We start from the raw sequence: 19,404 nt of genomic DNA, 5'->3' as shown, positions 1-19,404 counted from the left end.
CCTACTCGTGACTGTCATGATATTCGGATAAACATCATGGTGCAAACACACAGACACACTGATGGACAGATCAACGGATCAATCAACACACACGCAACTTCACAGCCAATCACAAGCAAGAACACACGCACTATAAAACGGGGAATACGACAGTTCCCGCTCATTCCAGCAGGAGATAGCTCCGAGCACAGAGCTCACAGCGTGCCACTCAGACATACACCATGTGCTGAGTGCCTCTCCAAGATAGTGTTAGGGCTGGGTCCACAGGTTAAAGGGTAAAGAACGAACCACAGTCATAAGTTTACAGATGTTGTTATTGATAGTAATAAAACAGAGTTGTACCATCTGCCACCGTGTTGGTTCGTCTGTATAACGGAACACCCAACACGACATAGTACCAGGCTTGGAACCCAGCAACTGTGAGACCTACCTACACATCTTCAGGAATCCGCCATCCTGCGCCATGGACACCATCAGCCCGCTGCAGCCGCTCCAAATCGCTGGAAACCTCAGCGTCAACAGGAAGCTGTTTAAACAGCGCTTCCAGTTCTTCCTAGAAGCCACAGAAAGGAAAAAGTGCTTCGGACACGAGAAAAATCGCCCTCCTCCTCTCTACGGCAGGGCAACATGCCATCCACATCTACAACTCCCTGGTGTTCGCGGACGGTGAGGACAAGACGAAGTACAAGACGGTCCTTCTTAAACTCGAGCAGCACTTCAGCGTCGAGGTGAACGAGAGCTTCGAGAGGTACCTCTTCCAGCAGCGCCAGCAGGGCAAGGATGAGCCTTTTCAATCTCTCCTGACACACCTCCGTATCCTCGCGTAGTCCTGCGGTTATGAGGCCACCTCCGATTCCATGATTCGGGACAAGATAGTTTTTGGGGTCACCTCGGGCACCCTACGCCAGCAGCTCCTCAAAATTAGGAGCCTCACCTTAGCCACCGCCATCGAAACCTGCGTCCTCCATGAAAACGCAACCAGCCGGCACTCCCAATTCCAGGCGGCCGAATCGGCACGGCAGGGGTCCTACGAGACCGAGCGGGTCCAGTCGATTGAGTTCCTCCCAGCCCGGGGCCCGGACGAGGGCGGCCATTTCGCGCACTTTCCGCGGCCTCCCACGCTTGTACGCGCCAAAAGAGACATTGACGCAGAGGGACGCGATGCACAGGCACGCTCTACGCAGGACCGAATACCGCATGCGCGATGGCACAATGAGTGCCATGATGTCACGACGTGCAGCAACTGTGGAGCCGCACATTTAAAGTGGCAATGTCCAGCAAAGAATCGACAATGCCTCCGCTGTGGCAAGATGGGCCATTACGCTGCCTGCTGTCGAGCAGCTCAACCTGCCAACGCTCCACAATTCCGCCAGCCTCGCAGGGACGTGCGGGCCATTCAGCCTCCATATACCGAGTCATACCCTGACGATGTACAGACCGGTGACACCGACGACCAGGAAGCCTTCCGCGTCGCGGTCATTGACAGGAACCGGATGTCCCCAAGCAGGACCCACCAGCCGATGCCAGTGAACAGCGTTAATCCGGGTGATGAATGGTGTGCCACCGTAACGGTCAACCGATCACCAATCACATTCCATCTAGACACTGCTGCCTCCGCCAACCTTATAGCATGGTCAGCCTTCTACGCTTGAAGGTCAGACCACCGATTCGGCCATCCCGCTGTCAGATGGTCGATTACAGCAGAAATGTTATCCCGGCCATGGGATTGATGCGCAATCAATTACTCTCGAGTCAAGGTGAGTCATAACTAATAGGCTTTAATCTGCTAGAACTGTTCCCCAGCAGCTTCAATACAGAAAGTGAAGGCTGCTGGGATGGCATCTGTTCTTATACTCCGCCTCTCAGGGTGGAGCTATGTACATCAGCCAATGGTAGACTCCTGGGTCTAGCCAATGGTCATCCACCTCTCAGGTACCGCAATACCTGGTATTACCACATTCACCCCCTGTTAAAAAGAACCCGGCGGGGTGATGGCCAGCGTTAATGTCGCCTTTCGCATGGTAGGACCAGGTACGGAGGTTCTGTGATGTCGAGGGTAATAGCAAAGTGTTCATGGTGCAGCAATCAGTCGATCGGGTGGCCTGGTCGTCCTTCTGGAGCGTCTAGGCTTCGGCGGTGATCCTGATGGGGGCCCCGGCGGTTGCGACTCCGGGAACATGGTGTCATCCTCCCAGGCAGCTTCGTCACCCCGCATACATTCACAGTGATAGAGGGTCCTCCTTTATGAGTGACGAACGGCGTCAATTCCTGCTCAGCAAAGGTATCGCCGCAGCAAAGGTGGCGCTGTTGGGGCGAAAAGTGGGCAGGGGGAGGGGCGCCTGTAGAGGGCGTCGGTGCTTGTTCAGGCCTAGGTAGGGGCGGCGGGATTACTGACCCTCCGGGGAGGGTGGGGCGGGGGGCAATGGTGCGGGTGCGCGTGGGGCTCCGGCGGGCGCCAGGTCCCGAAGGGAGACGTGTCTTGGCGACCGTCAGGGAACGCCACGTAGGCGTACTGGGGTTTGGCGTGCAGCAGGTGGACCCTCTCGACCAACGGGTCCGACTTGTGCGCCCTCACATGTCTCTGAAGCAGGATAGGTCCGGGTGTCGCTAGCTATGTTGGAAGCGAGGCCCCGGAGGAGGACTTCCTGGGGAAAACAAGGAGACGTTCATGAGGTGTCTGATTTATGGTAGTACAGAGTAGCGACCGGATGGAGTGGAGGGCCACTGGGAGGACTTCCTGCCAGTGGGAGACTGGGAGATTCCTAGACCGTAGGGCCAGCAGGACGGTCTTCCAGACCGTGCCGTTCTCCCTCTCAACCTGCCCGTTTCCCCGGGGGTTGTAACTGGTCGTCCTGCTGGAGGCGATACCTTTGCTGAGCAGGAATTGACGCCGTTCGTCACTCATAAAGGAGGACCCTCTATCACTGTGAATGTATGCGGGGAAACCGAACAGTGTAAAGATACCCTGGAGGGCCTTGATGACGGCGGTTGTGGTCATGTCTGGGCAGGGGATGGCGAATGGGAACAGGGAGTACTCATCAATCACGTTCAGGAAGTACGTGTTGCGGTCGGTGGAGGGGAGGGGGCCTTTGAAATCCATGCTGAGGCGTTCAAAGGGACGGGAAGCCTTTATCAGGTGCGCCCTCTCTGGCCGGTAGAAGTGCGGCTTGCACTCCGCACAGATTTGGCAGACCCTGGTGACGGTCCTGACCTCCTCGATGGAGTAGGGCAGGTTGCGGGTCTTGATAAAATGAAAGAAACGAGTGACCCCCGGGTGGCAGAGGTCCTTGTGGAGGGATCGGAGGCAGTCCACTTGTGCGGTGGCACAAGTGCCGAGGGACAGGGCATCAGGAGGCTCTTTCAGCTTCCCGGGACGGTACAAGATCTCGTAATTGGAGGTGGAGAGTTCTATCCTCCACCCCAAGATCTTGTCGTTCTTAATCTTGCCCCGCTGTGCATTATCGAACATGAAAGCCACCGACCGTTGGTCCGTGAGGAGAGTGAATCTCCTGCCGGCCAGGTAATGCCTCCAGTGTCGCACAGCTTCTACTATGGCCTGGGCCTCCTTTTCGACCGAGGAGTGGCGGCTTTCGGAAGCATGGAGGGTGCGGGAGAAGAAAGCCACGGGCCTGCCCGCTTGGTTGAGGGTGGCCACCAGAGCTACGTCGGACGCATTGCTCTCGGCCTGGAAGGGGAGGGACTCATCAATGGCGCGCATCGTGGCTTTTGCAATGTCTGCTTTGATGCGGCAGAAGGCCTGGCGGGCCTCCGTCGACAGGGGGAAGGTTGTGGACTGGATCAGGGATCGAGCCTTGTCTGCGTAATTGGGAACCCACTGGGCGTAGTAGCTGAAGAAGCCGAGGCAGTGCTTTAGGGCCTTGGGGCAGTGAGGGAGGGGGAATTCCATGATGGGGCGCATGGGTTCAGGGTCGGGGCCTATGACTCCACTTCGCACTATGTAGCCTAGAATGGCTAGCCGGTCGGTGCTAAACACGCATTTATCCTCATTGTCAGTCAGATTAAGGATGTTTGCGGTCTGGAGAAATTTGCGGAGGTTGGTGTCGTGGTCCTGCTGGTCATGGCCGCAGATGGTGACGTTATCAAGATACGGGAACGTTGCGCGTAAGCCGTACTGGTCAACCATTCGGTCCATCTCACGCTGGAAGGCCGAGACCCCATTCGTGACACCGAAGGGAACCCTTAAAAAGTGATAGAGCCGCCCATCTGCTTCGAAGGCAGTGTACAGGCGGTCACCATTACGGAGGGGTAGCTGGTGGTAGGCAGACTTGAGATCCACCGTGGAGAAAACCTTGTATTGCGCAATCCTGTTTACCAGGTCGGCTATACGGGGGAGAGTGTACGCATCCAGCTGCGTAAACCTGTTGATGGTCTGGCTGTACTCAATGACCATCCTATGTTTCTCCCCGGTCTTTACCACCACTACTTGAGCTCTCCAGGGACTGTTGCTCGCTTCGATGACCCCTTCCCTCAGCAGCCTTTGGACCTCCGACCTGATAACGGTCCGGTCCTGGGCACTGTACCGTCTGCTCCTGGTGGCGACGGGTTTGCAATCCGGGGTGAGGTTCGCAAACAGGGAAGGCGGGTCGACCTTAAGGGTCGCGAGGCCGCAGACAGTAAGGGGGGTATAGGGCCGCCAAATTTAAAAGTCAGGCTTTGCAGATGGCACTGGAAATCCAGCCCAAGGAGGGTGGCTGCGCAGAGGTGTGGCAGAACGTACAGGCGGAAATTGTGGAATTCCTTGCCTTGGACAGTGAGGTTCGCTAGGCAGAACCCCTTTATCTCCACCGCGTGTGACCCGGAGGCCAGGGAGATCCTTTGGTTTACGGGATGGGTGACAAGAGAACAGCGCCTTACCGTGTCGAGATGAACAAAGCTTTCCATGCTCCCAGAGTCGATCAAGCATGACGTCACGTGGCCGTTGATGGAGATCGTCGTAGTAGCTTTCGCTCGCGTCCGGGGCCGACTCTGGTCCAGAGTCACCGAGGCCAGCTGCAGTAAAGGAGAGTTCTGGTCGGGCAGCGTGTAGTCGGCTGTGCTGGGGGCCTGAGGCCCTATCCAAGATGGCGTCAGCCATGGGTCGCACATGGAGTCCGGGGATGCAGAAGATGGCGGTGGCGAGGGACAAAATGGCGGCGCCCACCTAGCAGCTCGATAGCTGCAGCATAATTCTCCGCCTCCTCGATCAGAGGGTAGATCCCAGGCCTGACCCGCAAGGGTAGAAGGTGCATCTTTTGTCTTTCCGTGGGGGTGTCGGCGGCCGTGTCGAGGTAGCTCTTAAAATACACCAGCATGGTGGCCGGGGGGCAAAATGGCCGCGCCTGTGGGTCGCACGTGGCCTGAGGATAGGGGGGTGGCGATGGGCGTTGGACGGCCGGGGCCTGAAAAAAAGGCTGCCGATAGTCGCTGGAGACCGCGGACACGGAGCGGGCCTGGCAGACCCCGACATAGTAGCCCTTCTTGCCGCACCCTTTGCAGGTGGCGGTGCGGCCGGGCAGGGCGGGTGGGGATGATTCGCCTACCCGCAGAAAAAACAGCGTTGTCCGGCAGCGGTAGCGGGCCGTCTAGCCGCGCAGGCTTGCGGGGTTCGTATTTGCGGGGTTCGAGGGAAGGTCTGGGGGGCAGCCACAATGGGGTGCCACGCAGCCCAGGGGGGCGCCACGCGTCCGGGAGCAAAAGCCAGCACGTTTTTATACGCAACGTCCATGGACCCCGCCAGGGCCCGTGCCTCAGTAAGTCCCAGTGTGTCCATTTCTAGGAGCCTTCGGCGGATATCGGGGGAAGTCATTCCTGCCACGAAAGCATCCCTGATCAAAAGTTACGTGTGCTCGTTCCCCGAAACTGGCGGGCAACCACAGTTTCGTCCCAGCACCAGCAGTGCCCGATCGAAGTCTTCCAGCGTTTCTTCAGGGCTTTGCCTCCTAGTTGCCAGCAGGTGACGGGCGTAGACCTGGTTCACAGGACGGATATAATGTCCTTCTAGCAGCTCGATAGCTGCAGCATAATTCTCCGCCTCCTCGATCAGAGGGTAGATCCCAGGGCTGACCCGCAAGGGTAGAAGGTGCATATTTTGTCTTTCCGTGGGGGTGTCGGCGGCCGTGTCGAGGTAGCTCTTAAAATACGCCAGCCAATGTTTGAAGATAGCAGCAGAGTTGTCCGCGTGGGGGCTGAGCTGAAGGCACTCTGGTTTGATACGGAGATCCATCCTTTCAACTGAAGTTGTAGCAGATTAAATTGATGCGCAATCAATTACTCTCGAGACAAGGTGAGTCATAACTAATAGGCTTTAATCTGCTAGAACTGTTCCCCAGCAGCTTCGATACAGAAAGTGAAGGCTGCTGGGACGGCATTGGTTCTTATACTCCGCCTCTCAGGGTGGAGCTATGTACATCAGCCAATGATAGACTCCTGGGTCTAGCCAATGGTCATCCACCTCTCAGGTACCGCAATACCTGGTATTACCACAGGGATCCTGCCAGCTCGAGGTCACACACAATGCATACACAGCCACACTGTCCTTTGAGATAGTTGGATCATCGAAGGACTCCCTGCTAGGTGCACAGGCGTGCAAGGTTCTCCACCTCGTTCAGCGGGTACACACTCTGTCTCCAGAAGGCGCGTCCAACTTCCCGGATGCAGAATTTAGGGCACAGCTCCACTCGCTCCTCGCCCACAACCAGGAGGCTTTCGAGGGCATGGACACACTGCCCTACACTTACAGAATACGGCTCAAACCGGACGCCACCCCGGTCATTCACGCATTCGTAGAGTCCCAGCACCACTCAAAGACCGCCTCAAGCAGCAGCTGCAGGATCTCCAGGACCAAGGAGTGCTTTCCCGGGTCACGGAGCCCACGCCATGGGTCAGCTCCATGGTGTGCGTAAAAAAGCCCTCTGGCGAACTCCGGATCTGCATCGGCCCGAAAGACCTGAACAATAACATCATGAGGGAACACTACCCCATACCCAAACGGGAAGAGATCACGAGCGAAATGGCCCGGGCTAAAATTTTTACAAAGCTTGATGCCTCAAAGGGTTTTTGGCAGATTCAACTGGATCAGTCCAGCAGGAAGCTGTGCACCTTCAACACTCCCTTTGGCAGGTACTGCTACAACAGAATGCCGTTTGGCATCATCTCGGCATCCGAGGTGTTTCATAGAATCATGGAACAGATGATGGAGGGCATCGAAGGGGTGCGCGTCTATGTTGACGACGTCATCATCTGGTGCACCACACCACAGGAGCACATCAGTCATCTCCAGCGTGTCTTTGCTCGGATACGAGAACACGGCCTGCGCCTCAACCGAGCCAAGTGTTCTTTCGGCCAAACCGAGCTAAGGTTTCTGGGGTATCTACATATCCCGGTCAGGAGTGCGTGCGGATGCAGACAAAGTGAGCGCCATTACAGCCATGCCGCAGCCGGCAGACAAGAAGGCAGTGCTACGCTTTCTCAGGATGGTCAACTTCCTGGGGAAGTTCATTCCCAATCTTGCCTCCCACAGAATGGCTCTTTGCCACCTAGTGCAGAAGACCACGGAATTCTAGTGGCTGCCCGCACACCAGAAGGAATGGGAGGAGCTCAAGATTAATCTCACCACAGCCCTGGTATTGGCGTTCTTCGGCACCTCTCGAAATAGGAAGATCTCGACTGATGCCAGCCAGTCCGGCATTGGGGCGGTACTCCTGCAACGGGACGACACTGCATCATGGGCCCCGGTCGCCTCTGCCTCGCGGGCCATGACCCTCACAGAACAGCGCTATGCGCAGATCGAGAAGGAGTGCCTGGGTTTGTTAACCGGCATAGATAAGTTCCACCTCTCCCTCAGTTCACCGTGGAAACCGGCCATCGCCCCCTGGTCAGCATCATACAAAAGGACCTGAATGAGATGACCCCTCGCCTCCAGCGCATTCTGCACAAGCTCGGGAGGTACGACATCCAACTGGTCTACACCCCGGGAAAGGACCTCATCATCGCGGATGCCGTGTCCAGAGCAGTGAGTACACCGTCCGATTCGGGGGGGTTCGTATGTCAGGTCGAAGCGCATGTGGCCTTCACATCGGCCAATCTGCCAGCTAATGATTCAAGTCTGGCCCGTATTCGCCGGGAGACTGCGGCTGACCTCCTTCTACAATGTGTGATGCGCCACATGACGGGAGGGTGGCTTAAAGGTCAGTGCCCACAATTCTACAATGTCCGGGACGACTTGGCCGTCATTGACGGTGTTGTCCTAAAGTTGGACCGGATTGTGATTCCACACAGCATGCGCAGGCTGGTCCTCGAACAATTACATGAAGGCCATCTCGGGGTTGAGAAGTGCAGGCGGAGGGCCCGAGAAGCTGTATACTGACCGGGCATCAGTGATGACATTGCCAATATGGTGCTCAACTGCCCCACCTGCCAAAGGTTTCAGCCGGTGCAACCCCCTGAGACGCTTCAGCCCCATGAGTTGGTAACGTCCCCCTGGGCGAAGGTGGGTGTGGACCTTTTTCATGCACTCGGCAGGGACTACGTCATCATTATAGATTACTTTTTGAATTATCCAGAGGTCATACGCCTGCACGATTTAACATCGTCCGCTGTCATCAGGGCATGCAAAGAAACCTTCACTTGCCATGGCATTCAGCTTACTGTCATGTCGGACAATGGGCCCTGTTTTGCAAGCCAAGAATGGTCTTCTTTTGCTGCTTCGTATGGCTTCACACACGTGACGTCCAGCCCTCTGCATCCCCAGTCAAATGGCAAGGCGGAAAAGGGCGTACATATCGTCAAGCGGCTCCTCTGCAAGGCTGCTGATGCTGGATCGGATTTCTGCTTAGCCCTGCTGGCCTATCGATCGGCCCCACTATCCACTGGCCTCTCACCAGCCCAGCTGTTGATGGGTCGCGCCCGCAGGACCACTGTGCCATCCATTCATGCTCCTAAACCCGACCATGCTCCAGTACTGCAAAGGATGCGACAGCAGCGTGCTCAGCAGAAGGTGGCACATGACACTCAGGCAACTGATCTTCCTGCCTTGGTGCCTGGGGACAACGTCCGCATCTACCTACCAGAGGGTGGCTGGTCCGCAACTGCCGAAGTTCTCCGATGCGTGGCTCCCCGCTCGTTCCTGGTTCGCATGCCTGATGGCTCCATTCGCTGGCGTAATCGCTGGGCTCTTCGCCTGCTTTCGCGCTCGCTACGTGATCATACACCGGTGCCACGCCCTCCTGTTGTTCCTGATGTCGACTTCGTGGAGCTTCCTGCCACCATGCCTATTCCTCTGTTGCCTGTGGCCTGGCCCAATCCTCAGCCGGTGGATCCTGACCCACCCTTGAGGCGGTCAACCCGAATTCATCGCCCACCTACTAGGCTGGACTCATGAATCTGTTTGAACATTGGACTCACTAAAGTGTTATGCCACAATGTTAATGTGTTTCTCTTTTTGTCATTACAGGAGTTAGTTTTTGATGTTTGATGATTATACTTGTTTTGTTTATGGTACAACCTCATTGCTATCTTGCACCTGACACCTTCCTATGTATATAGTTTAGCCTCATGTACATGTTGTAGATATTGCACACACACATTCAGCTGCACTCAGTATACATCTATATTTATTACCACATAGGCACATATTCTTGTAAAAAAGGAGGGATGTCATGATATTCAGATAAACATCATGGTGCAAACACACATACACACTGATGGACAGATCAACGGACCAATCAACACACATGCAACATCACAGCCAATCACAAGCAAGAACACACGCACTATAAAACGGGGAACACCACAGTTCCCACTCATTCCAGCAGGAGACAGCTCAGGGCACAGAGCTCACAGCAAGCCACTCAGACATACACCATGTGCTGAGTGCCTCTCTAAGATAGTGTTAGGGCTGGGTCCACAGGTTAAAGGGTAAAGAATGAACCACAGTCATAAGTTTACAGATGTTGTTATTGATAGTAATAAAACAGAGTTGTACCATCTGCAACCGTGTTGGTTCGTCTGTATAGCAGAACACCCAACACAACAGTGACAATAAGCGATTTTCATTCATTTAATTTCTTGTTGTTTTCCAACTGTCGGATGGCTTTTTTGACTTCACAATGAGCTGGTGTTGAGCTGAGATGGTGGCGGGTATCGTGTTGCGGGATCGTGTTGAGGACGCTTGCGTCAAAGGCTGTGTCCTGGTTGAGGAGGACCTCATATTGATCTCTCCAGTGGTCATTGACAGCCTCTCTGTCTTTGATGAGCGCCCCACTGTTTTTGGCTCCCGGTGGGGTGGGCCCTGGGGTCTCGGACCGTGGATGGTTTTGATTGTGCTGATGAAACCGCATGGTTGCCGGCGAGTTGCTGAGTCTCCTGCACAATTTCCACCCTCCATTTGTTCTTTAGGTCACGAGTTCTTTGTTACACCTCGGCCTTCAGTTGCCAGTAGGCTTGTTTCCTCTCACTCGCGTTTTGGTGGAGTTGCCAGTTCAGGAATGCTTTGGTCTCGCGGTCAAGGAGATCCTGGATCTCCTGAGCGTTCTCACTGAATCAGTCTTGGTGTTTCCTGGTCGAGAGCCCGAGCGTCTCCTCGCAGGTGCTGACTAGCGTGGCTTTTAAGGCGGACTAAGTGCTGTGGTTATTCTGCAGCTATGGCTCATTGGTTGTTGCCAGGTTAGCTGTGAGGCGCTGGCTGAGTAGCTCTTTCTTCTCTGGATCATTGAGTCCAGCAACATTGAGTCTCCTACGGCAGAGTTTCCTCTGCCTGTGTTGGTTTGGGGCTAGGGTGATGGAGATGGTAGAGTGGATTAGTCGGTGGTCAGTCCAGCAGTCGGCGGTTCCAATCATGGCGGGGGTGATGCAGACGTCTTTGCGGTCCCTTGCTCGGCTAATGATAGTCTATTAGGTACCAGTGCTTGCAGTGGGGATGTTGCCATGAGGTTTTCTGCTTGTCCCTCTGGCGGAACAGGATTTTTGTGATGACCAGGTCACGTTCTAAACATTTTGTCAGGAGGAGGACTCCGTTGGCGCTTGTTTTCCCCATGCCTTCCCTGCCTAACACGCCTTTCCTATGGTTTGCGTCCTTCCCGACTCTAGCATTGAAGTCATTGAGAAAAATCAGCTTGTCTCCCTTTGGGATACGGGACAGCAATTATTCGGGACTGGAGTAGAATGCTTCTTTTGTCTCCTCTGTTGTATCTAAGGTTGGGCATCGGCACTGAGGGCTGTGATGTGCTGTTTCTGGGCCAGGTTTAGCAGCAGGGTCATGAGTCGTTCGCTCACCCCGCAGGGGGAGCTTCGTTGAGACATCCAATCAACTCGTTTTTAACGGCGAAGTCGGCACCGTAGAGACAGCGTTCTTCTGGTTTGCCTTTCCATAAGAAGGTGTATCCGCCACCTTGTTCTTTATGCTGGCCTTCTCCTGCCAGGGCAGTGATGTCAATGGTGTTGCTTCAGAGCTCCAAGGCTATGATGGAGGTGCAACGTTCAAGTTTGTTGCTACTGGGGCTGTCCATGATGGTCCTGATGTTCCAGCTCCCAAAATTCATCTGGGTGGGTGAGATGGGGTTTGGATGGAAGATGACTGTGCGTGGATTCTTTTAACATGGGGTGGTCATTGCACACCAACCATCGCACGGTCCCAGTAGAGTGAAGTCTTGGCCCAGTGGCAGAGAAATCTGAGATGACTGGAGACCAGGCTTAGCTATAGGATGGGGATGAATATACACTCATCGTCCTCCAATCATCTACCTGCCAGTCAGTGATGTCACATTTAAAGCATGATGTAATTTAATTTTCATTGCCCCTCATACCTTACAGTCTTACTCCTGCTTGCACATCCCCTCTCGTCTGTTGTTGCTCCTCTCGCCACACGGCTGCTGCTCCTCTTGCTCCTGCTTGCACTGCACCTCTCGCTCTGTTGTTGCTTCTCTCGCCACACCGCTGCTCTTCTCGCCACACCGCAGCTCATCTTGATCCTCTGTTGCTCCTCTTACCCCTACTTGTGCTGCTCTTCTCCCCAGACCAATCAGCTGCTTCCTTTTTCCCCGCGTCACTTTCTGAGTCCTGACATCATCTCAGGAGTTCAGACTACGGATATGGTGAGGGTACACTGCGCTCCTCCTTTTGAAGTTTTGCTCCGATGCTCCACCCTCCAAGTCCACTCCCTGAAGTCTTACCCTGTGTCTCCGCCGCTCTCCTTGTGGTATTATCATAACTATCAGCACTGCAATGGTTAATGTAGTGCCGAGAGTAGCCACTAGAGGGAGCTACAGTTACAACTATATAAGGCAATGATGCTAAGCCTTGTGGGGGAGAGTGTATGCAGGAATTAGCTAGTGAAGGTCATAAGATCGGATAGTGTGACTGCAGATCATAGTTTAAACCAGCAGTGAGATTAGCTGTAGATGAGTGTAGTTTCGATGTTATTAATCAACTGTGTATTCTGAAGGAGTATGGGTTGAATCCAAGTTAGTAGTGTTAATAAATTTATAGCTTTGTTTAAGTTAAAGCTATTTTGTGGTCTTTGTGAAAACTATGCCAACCATCCTGAACTAAGCAAGACAAAGAACACCACACTCCTCACGCTCTTTTATCCTGTCTCTCCGCCGCTCTCCTTGCACTCTTTTACCCTGTGTCTCTGCCGCTTTCCTTATGTTCTTTTACCCTGTGTCTCTGCCGCTCCCCTCGTGCTCTTTCATCTTGTGTCTTTGGATACAGAACTGGCTCGGTCATAGAAGGGAGAGAGTAGCAATGGAAGGATGCTTTTCTAATTGGAGGGCTGTGACCAGTGGTGTTCCACAGGGATCAGTGCTGGGACCTTTGCTGTTTGTAGTATATATAAATGATTTGGAGGAAAATGTAACTGGTCTGATTAGTAAGTTTGCAGACGACACAAAGGTTGGTGGAATTGCGGATAGCGATGAGGACTGTCAGAGGATACAGCAGGATTTAGATTGTTTGGAGACTTAGGCGGGAGATGGCAGATGGAGTTTAATCCGGACAAATGTGAGGTAATGCATTTTGGAAGGTCTAATGCAGGTAGGGAATATACAGTGAATGGTAGAACCCTCAAGAGTATTGAAAGTCAGAGAGATCTAGAAGTACAGGTCCACTGGTCACTGAAAGGGGCAACACAGGTGGAGAAGGTAGTCAAGAAGGCATACGGCATGCTTGCCTTCATTGGCCGGGGCATTGAGTATAAGAATTGGCAAGTCATGTTGCAGCTGTATAGAACCTTAGTTAGGCCACACTTGGAGTATAGTGTTCAATTCTGGTCGCCACACTACCAGAAGGATGTGGAGACTTCAGAGAGGGTGCAGAAGAGATTTACCAGAATGTTGCCTGGTATGGAGGGCATTAGCTATGAGGTTGAATAAACTCGGTTTGTTCTCACTGGAACGAAGGAGGTTGAGGGGCGACCTGATAGAGGTCTACACAATTATGAGGGGCATAAACAGAGTGGATAGTCAGAGGCTTTTCCCCGGGGTAGAAGGGTCAATTACTAGGGGGCATAGGTTTAAGGTGAGAGGGGCAAGGTTTAGAGTAGATGTACGAGGCAAATTTTTTACACAGAGGGTAGTGGGTGCCTGGAACTCGCTACCGGAGGAGGTGGTGGAAGCAGGGACGATAGTGACATTTAAGGGGCACCTTGACAAATACATGAATAGGATGGGAATAGAGGGATACGGACCCAGGAAGTGTAGAAGATTGTAGTTTAGTCGGGCAGCATGGTCGGCTCGGGCTTGGCGGGCCGAAGGGCCTGTTCCTGTGCTGTACATTTCTTTGTTCTTTGTTCTTTGCCACTCTCCTCGCACTCTTTTACCCTGTGTCTCCGCCGCTCTCCTCACGCTCTTTTATCCCGTGTCTCCGCTGCTCTCCATATGCTCTTTTACCCTGTGTCTCCGCCGTTTTCCTCACGCTCTTTTATCCTGTGCCTCCGTCGCTCTCCTCGTGCTCTTTTACCCGGTGTCTCCGCTGCTCTCCTCATGCTGTTTGACCAGGTACCACAAAAAGGATGGTTAACAAAATTGAGGCACATGGAATAGGAGGGTCAGTGTCAACTTGGATTGTTTTAAAAATAGGCTCAAGAAACAAACCAGAAAGTTGCCGTAAATGGTTATTTTCCAGATGGCAAATGGTAGACAGCAGTATTCCCTGTGGTGATACGCCTATGCAGAGTTTTGTATATAATTAGTGATGCAACCTCCAACCAGTTGGTGACGTCAGACATACATCACATGACTGGAAATACCCGGCAGTTGGTAGAAAGACGTACATCAGGATAGTCACACTTAAAGCTCCAGGAGTGTTTACCAAATTCATTTAGTAACTTTGTCTGTATAGTAATCTGTTAGTTATCTTCCCACGTGTTTGCTAATAAATCATTGTTTAAACAACTAGATGTTCTGTGTACATCGTTACAACGGTGGGACCACAGAACACAACATTTCCCATGGGTCAATGTCAGGGGCATTGTTTTTTGATAGATATAAATGACTTGGATACTGGAATCAACAGTCATCTTTCAAAGTTTGCTGATGGTATCAAACTTAGAGATGTGGCAAAGAGTGAGGGTGAAACAGATGCATTGCAACGGGACATAGACAGGTTAGCAGAATGGGCAGACAAGTGAGAGAATGGAATTCAATACAGAGAAGTGTGAGGTGATACATTTTGACAGAAGGGGTAGCAAGAGGCAATATAGACTTTACAGCTCAGTTCTAAAGCATGCACAGGAACACAAGCATAATATTCACTGGGTATTTGTCCACCAAGCAAAGGCCTGAACTATTAAAAGAAATATTTTAATTTTAATACCTAAACCTCTTTGCTTCTCTATTTCACGTTCCTCTTTGAAGACATTTCCTGAAACCTATCTCCATGACCAAGCTTTTGGTCACCTGGATTATCACCTTTGTGGTTCTGTAAGTTTTGCTTTATGAAGCTATTGCAAAGTATTTTGGGGTGTTTTACTGTCCCAACGGCATTATTTATAATAAAGTTTTGATGTAATGTAGTTGTGTCACAAATATGACAAAAATCTTGGCAAAGGTTGTTTGTTTAAGTAAGTAGAATAGTCCTAATTATTTTCTAAAGCACCTCAGCCAGTACAGGAATTGAACCCGTGCAGCTGGCCTCGCTCAGCATCACACACCAGCTGTCCAGTCAACTGATCTACACCAATCACAATGATGCTAGGAATGCTTGCTTTGTTTTGCAAAATCTTGCATGTGTTTGAAGACTGGTGAAAGGTTTCCCTCTCAGTAATAATAATAATGTGTAAATTGCTGCTAATTAATGGCTTCAATTGGAATTGCACTGTTTTTGCAACAGAGTCGCAGAATTACAGAATAATACACTGATGTACCATCAATGACCACGAGACGAAAATGGTGAAACTATTGAGGCTTTATTGCACAAGATGTTGAGCCTCCTGCAGCTGGAACCAGAATGGGAGCAGCGCAGGAGAGCATACACTTTTATACAGCGCCTGCTGGGAGGAGCCAGCAGGCTGGGATTTACTGTGGTACCTGTAGCACAGTGGCAGTACCATAATATGCGTAGTGTGTTACCAGTGGTGTTTACCACATTCACCCCCTGTTTAAAAAAAAGTCCAGCGGGGGTGAAGAACAACGTTACAGATTGAGTCTATCGGGGGCTTTGACCCTCCGCTGCGATCGCCTCCGTCCTGGTGGTGGTGTGGGCGCCAACCTGGTCACCTGCGACTCTGGGAGCGTGTTGTCCTCTCCTTCGTCACCCCTGAGTGGATCCAGTGGGAGGACGGATCCTGCTGGAGTGGGGGCTGCGGTAAGGTTCACTGGTGAGAGGGTGGGCGGCGCAGGGGTGAGGGAGACAACCGGAGTGAGGGGGAAATGATACCAGGTCGGGGGTGGTGATGGTTGTGGGTGGGGACCCAGCGGGTGCCAGGTCCCGGAGGGAGACTGTGTCCTGTCACCCGTCGGGGTGTGCCATGTAGGCGTACTGTGGGTTCGCATGGAGGAGGTGGACTTTCTCGACCAAGGGATCCAATTTATGACTCCTCGCATGCTTCCGGAGGAGGACGGGCCCAGGACGGGCGAATGGGAAACGGGTGTACTCATCAATTACATTGAGAAAGTACACGTTGCGGTCGGTGGAGGGGAGGGGCCCTTTGAAGTCCATGTTGAGGCGCTCAAAGGGGCGGGAGGCCTTCACCATGTGCGCTCTATCTCGCCGGTAGAAGTGCGGCTTGCACTCCGCGCAGACTGGGCAGTCCCTGGTCACGGTCCTGAATTCCTCGATGGAGTAAGGCAGGTTGCGGGCCTTGATAAAATGGAAGAACCGGGTGGCAGACGTCATTGTGGAGTAGCCCGGAGTCGGTCCACCTGTGCGCTGGCACATGTACCGCGGGATAGGACATCTCGGGGCTCATTGCGCTACCCCGGGTGATATAAGATCTCATAGTTATAGGTGAAGAGCTTGATCCACCACCTCAAGATCTTGTCATTCTTGATCTTGCCCCGCTGTGTATTGCTAAACAGGAAGGCAACCGACCGTTGGTCAGTGAGGAGAGTGAATCTCCTGCTGGCCAGGTAATGCCGCCAATGTCGCACAGCTTCCACAATGGCTGGGGCCTCCTTTTCGACAGAGGAGTGCCGGATTTCGGAGGCATGAAGGGTGCGGGAAAAGAAAGCAATGGGCCTGCCCACCTGGTTGAGGATGGAGGTCAGAGCTACGTTCGATGCATCGCTCTCCACTTGAAAGTGAAGGGACTCGTCGACCGCGTGCATCGTGGCCTTGGCGATGTAGGTGAGGTTAAGGAGTTTGGCGGTATGAAGGAATTTTTGGATGTTTGTGTCGTGGTCCTGCTGATTGTGGCCGCAGATGGTGACATTATCTAGTTACGGGAAGGTGGCCTGCAGCCTGTACTGGTCAACCATTCAGTCCATCTCTCGCTGGAAGACCTAGACCCCATTGGTGATGCCGAAGGGAACTCTAAGGAAGTGATAGAGGCGGCCATCTGCTTTGATCGCAGTGTATTTGCGGTCCTCCGGGCGAATGGAGAGTTGGTGGTAGGCGGACTTCAAGTCAACTGTGGAGAAGACTCGATACTGCGCAATCTGATTGACCATGTCAGATAAGCGTGGGTGGGGGTAGGCATCGAGCTGCGTGTACCGGTTGACGGTCTGAATGCAGTCAATGACCATCCTGTGTTTCTCCCCAGTCTTAACTACCACCACTTGAGCTCTCCAGGGGCTGTTACTGGCCTCAATGACCCCCTCCCGCAGGTACCGTTGGACATCCGACCTGATAAATGTCCTGTCCTGTGCACAGTACCGTCTGCTCCTCGTGGTGAGGGTGAGGTTTGCAAAAAGTGAAGGCGGATCGACCTTAAGGGTCGTGAGGCCGCAGACGGTGAGGGGGGGCAGGTGTCCGCCGAATTTCAGAGTAAGGCTTTGGAGGTGGCACTGAAAATCGAGACCTAGTAACAGGGCAGCGCAGAAGTGGGGGAGGATGTAGAGTCTGAAGTTGCAGTACTCTACGCCCTGAACGGTTGCGACGCAGTACTCCCGGATTTGCACGGAATGGGATCCGGAGGCCAGAGTGATTTTCTGGGTGACGGGGAGTACCGGGAGGGAGCGGCGCCTTACTGTAGCAGGGTGGATGAAACTCTCTGTGCTCCCAGAGTCAAAGAGGCAGGTCGTCTCGTGCCCATTGATCTTTACCGTCGTCGTAGCGGTCGCGAGTTTGCGGGGCCGAGACTGATCGAGGGTGATGGAGGTGCGCTGCGGAAGATGTTGGGAGTTGCTGGGCTGATCAGCGGTGGTGGAGATATCGGCGGGCTGCGAACGGCCGGGCGAGCAGGAATCCTGAGGCGCGGTCCAAGGTGGCGCCGAAGATAGCGGCGCCACGGGGCGCACATGGCAGACGACATCCAAGATGGCGGCGCTCACAGGCCACACATGGGGTGTGGCGGAGAAGATAGCGGTACCCCTGGATCGCACATAGGGGGTGTGGCGATGCTGGGCCTGGATACGGCAGAGACCGACCAGGCCTGGCTAACGGAAACAAAGTGGCCCTTCTTCCCACACCCGTTGCAGGTCACGCTCCGCGCAGGGCAGCGTTGCCTGGGATGTTTGCTCTGGCAACAAAAATAACATTTGGGCCCTCCGGAGTTGGCTGGCTGCCGTGTGGAGCAGGCTTGCGGTGTACCCGAGTCGGCAGCTGGTGGGGCCCATGATGCCCACGAGGGTGCCGCGCGGTCGGAGGTGTAGGCCTCCAGATTGCAGGAGGCCACTTCTAGGGAGTTAACAAGCTGCACAGTCTCTGTAAGGTCGAGCGTACCCCCTTCCAATAACCGTTGGCGAACGTAATTAGACTTAATGCCTGTGACATAAGCGTCTCTGATCAGCAGTTCTGTGTGCTGGACTGCCGACACTGCCTGGCAATTACAGTTCCTCCCGAGTATCCGCAGAGCCCGCAATAAATCGTCCTGAGACTCCCCCGGGAGTTGCCGTCTCGTGGCCAGGAGGTGCCTGGCGAACACTTGATTCACAAACCTGATGTACTGTCCTTTTAGTAGCGCCATCGAATCTGAGTAGGTGGGCGCATCCCGGAGGAGGGGAAAAACTTGTGGGCTCACCTGTGAGTAGAGGATCCAAAGCTTCTGCGGGTCTGAGAGTGCTTCAGTGGCTGCTCTGAGATATCCTTCAAAGCAGGCTAGCCAGTGCTCGAAGGTAGCTATGGCGTCAGCTGCGTGAGGGTTCAGCTCCAGGCGATCGGGCTTGATTAAGATGTTCATCTCTAAAAATCTTGTGCAGTAAATTGATGTACCATCAATGACCACGTGACGAAAATGGTGAAACTATTGAGGCTTTATTGTGCAAGATGTTGAGCCTCCTGTAGCTGGAACCAGAATGGAAGCAGCGCAGGAGAGAATACACTTTTATACAGCGCCTGCTGGGAGCAGCTAGCAGGCTGGGATTTACTGTGGTACCTGTAGTACAGTGGCAGTACCGCATAATACTCGTAGTGTGTTACCAGTGGTGTTTAACACATACACTGTAGATGAGGTCCTTTGCCCACCAAGTTTGCATGAAAAATACCTGACCTGTTCACCTAAACCCATTTGTCAGCACTTGGCCTATAGCCTTGATTCTTTTGTTTCCAATTAATGGGCAATTTAGCATGGCCAATCCACCTACCCTGCATAGTTGTGGGGGTGAATCCCACGCAAACACAGAGAGAATGTGCAAACTCCACATGGACAGTGACGCAGGGTCCTCAGCGCTGTGAAGCAGCAGTCCTAACCACTGTGCCACGGTGCTGCCTGCAGGTACTTTTTAAAGGATGTGAGAACCCCTTCTCTTCCACCCTCCCAGGCAGTGCATTCCAGACTGTCACAACCCCCTGGGTAAAAATGTTTTTCTTCAA

Source organism: Scyliorhinus torazame, chromosome 8, assembly GCF_047496885.1.
Source record: "Scyliorhinus torazame isolate Kashiwa2021f chromosome 8, sScyTor2.1, whole genome shotgun sequence".
NCBI lineage: Eukaryota > Metazoa > Chordata > Chondrichthyes > Carcharhiniformes > Scyliorhinidae > Scyliorhinus > Scyliorhinus torazame.
The sequence above is the reverse complement of the archived record's forward strand: the minus strand, read 5'-3'. Positions refer to the sequence as shown.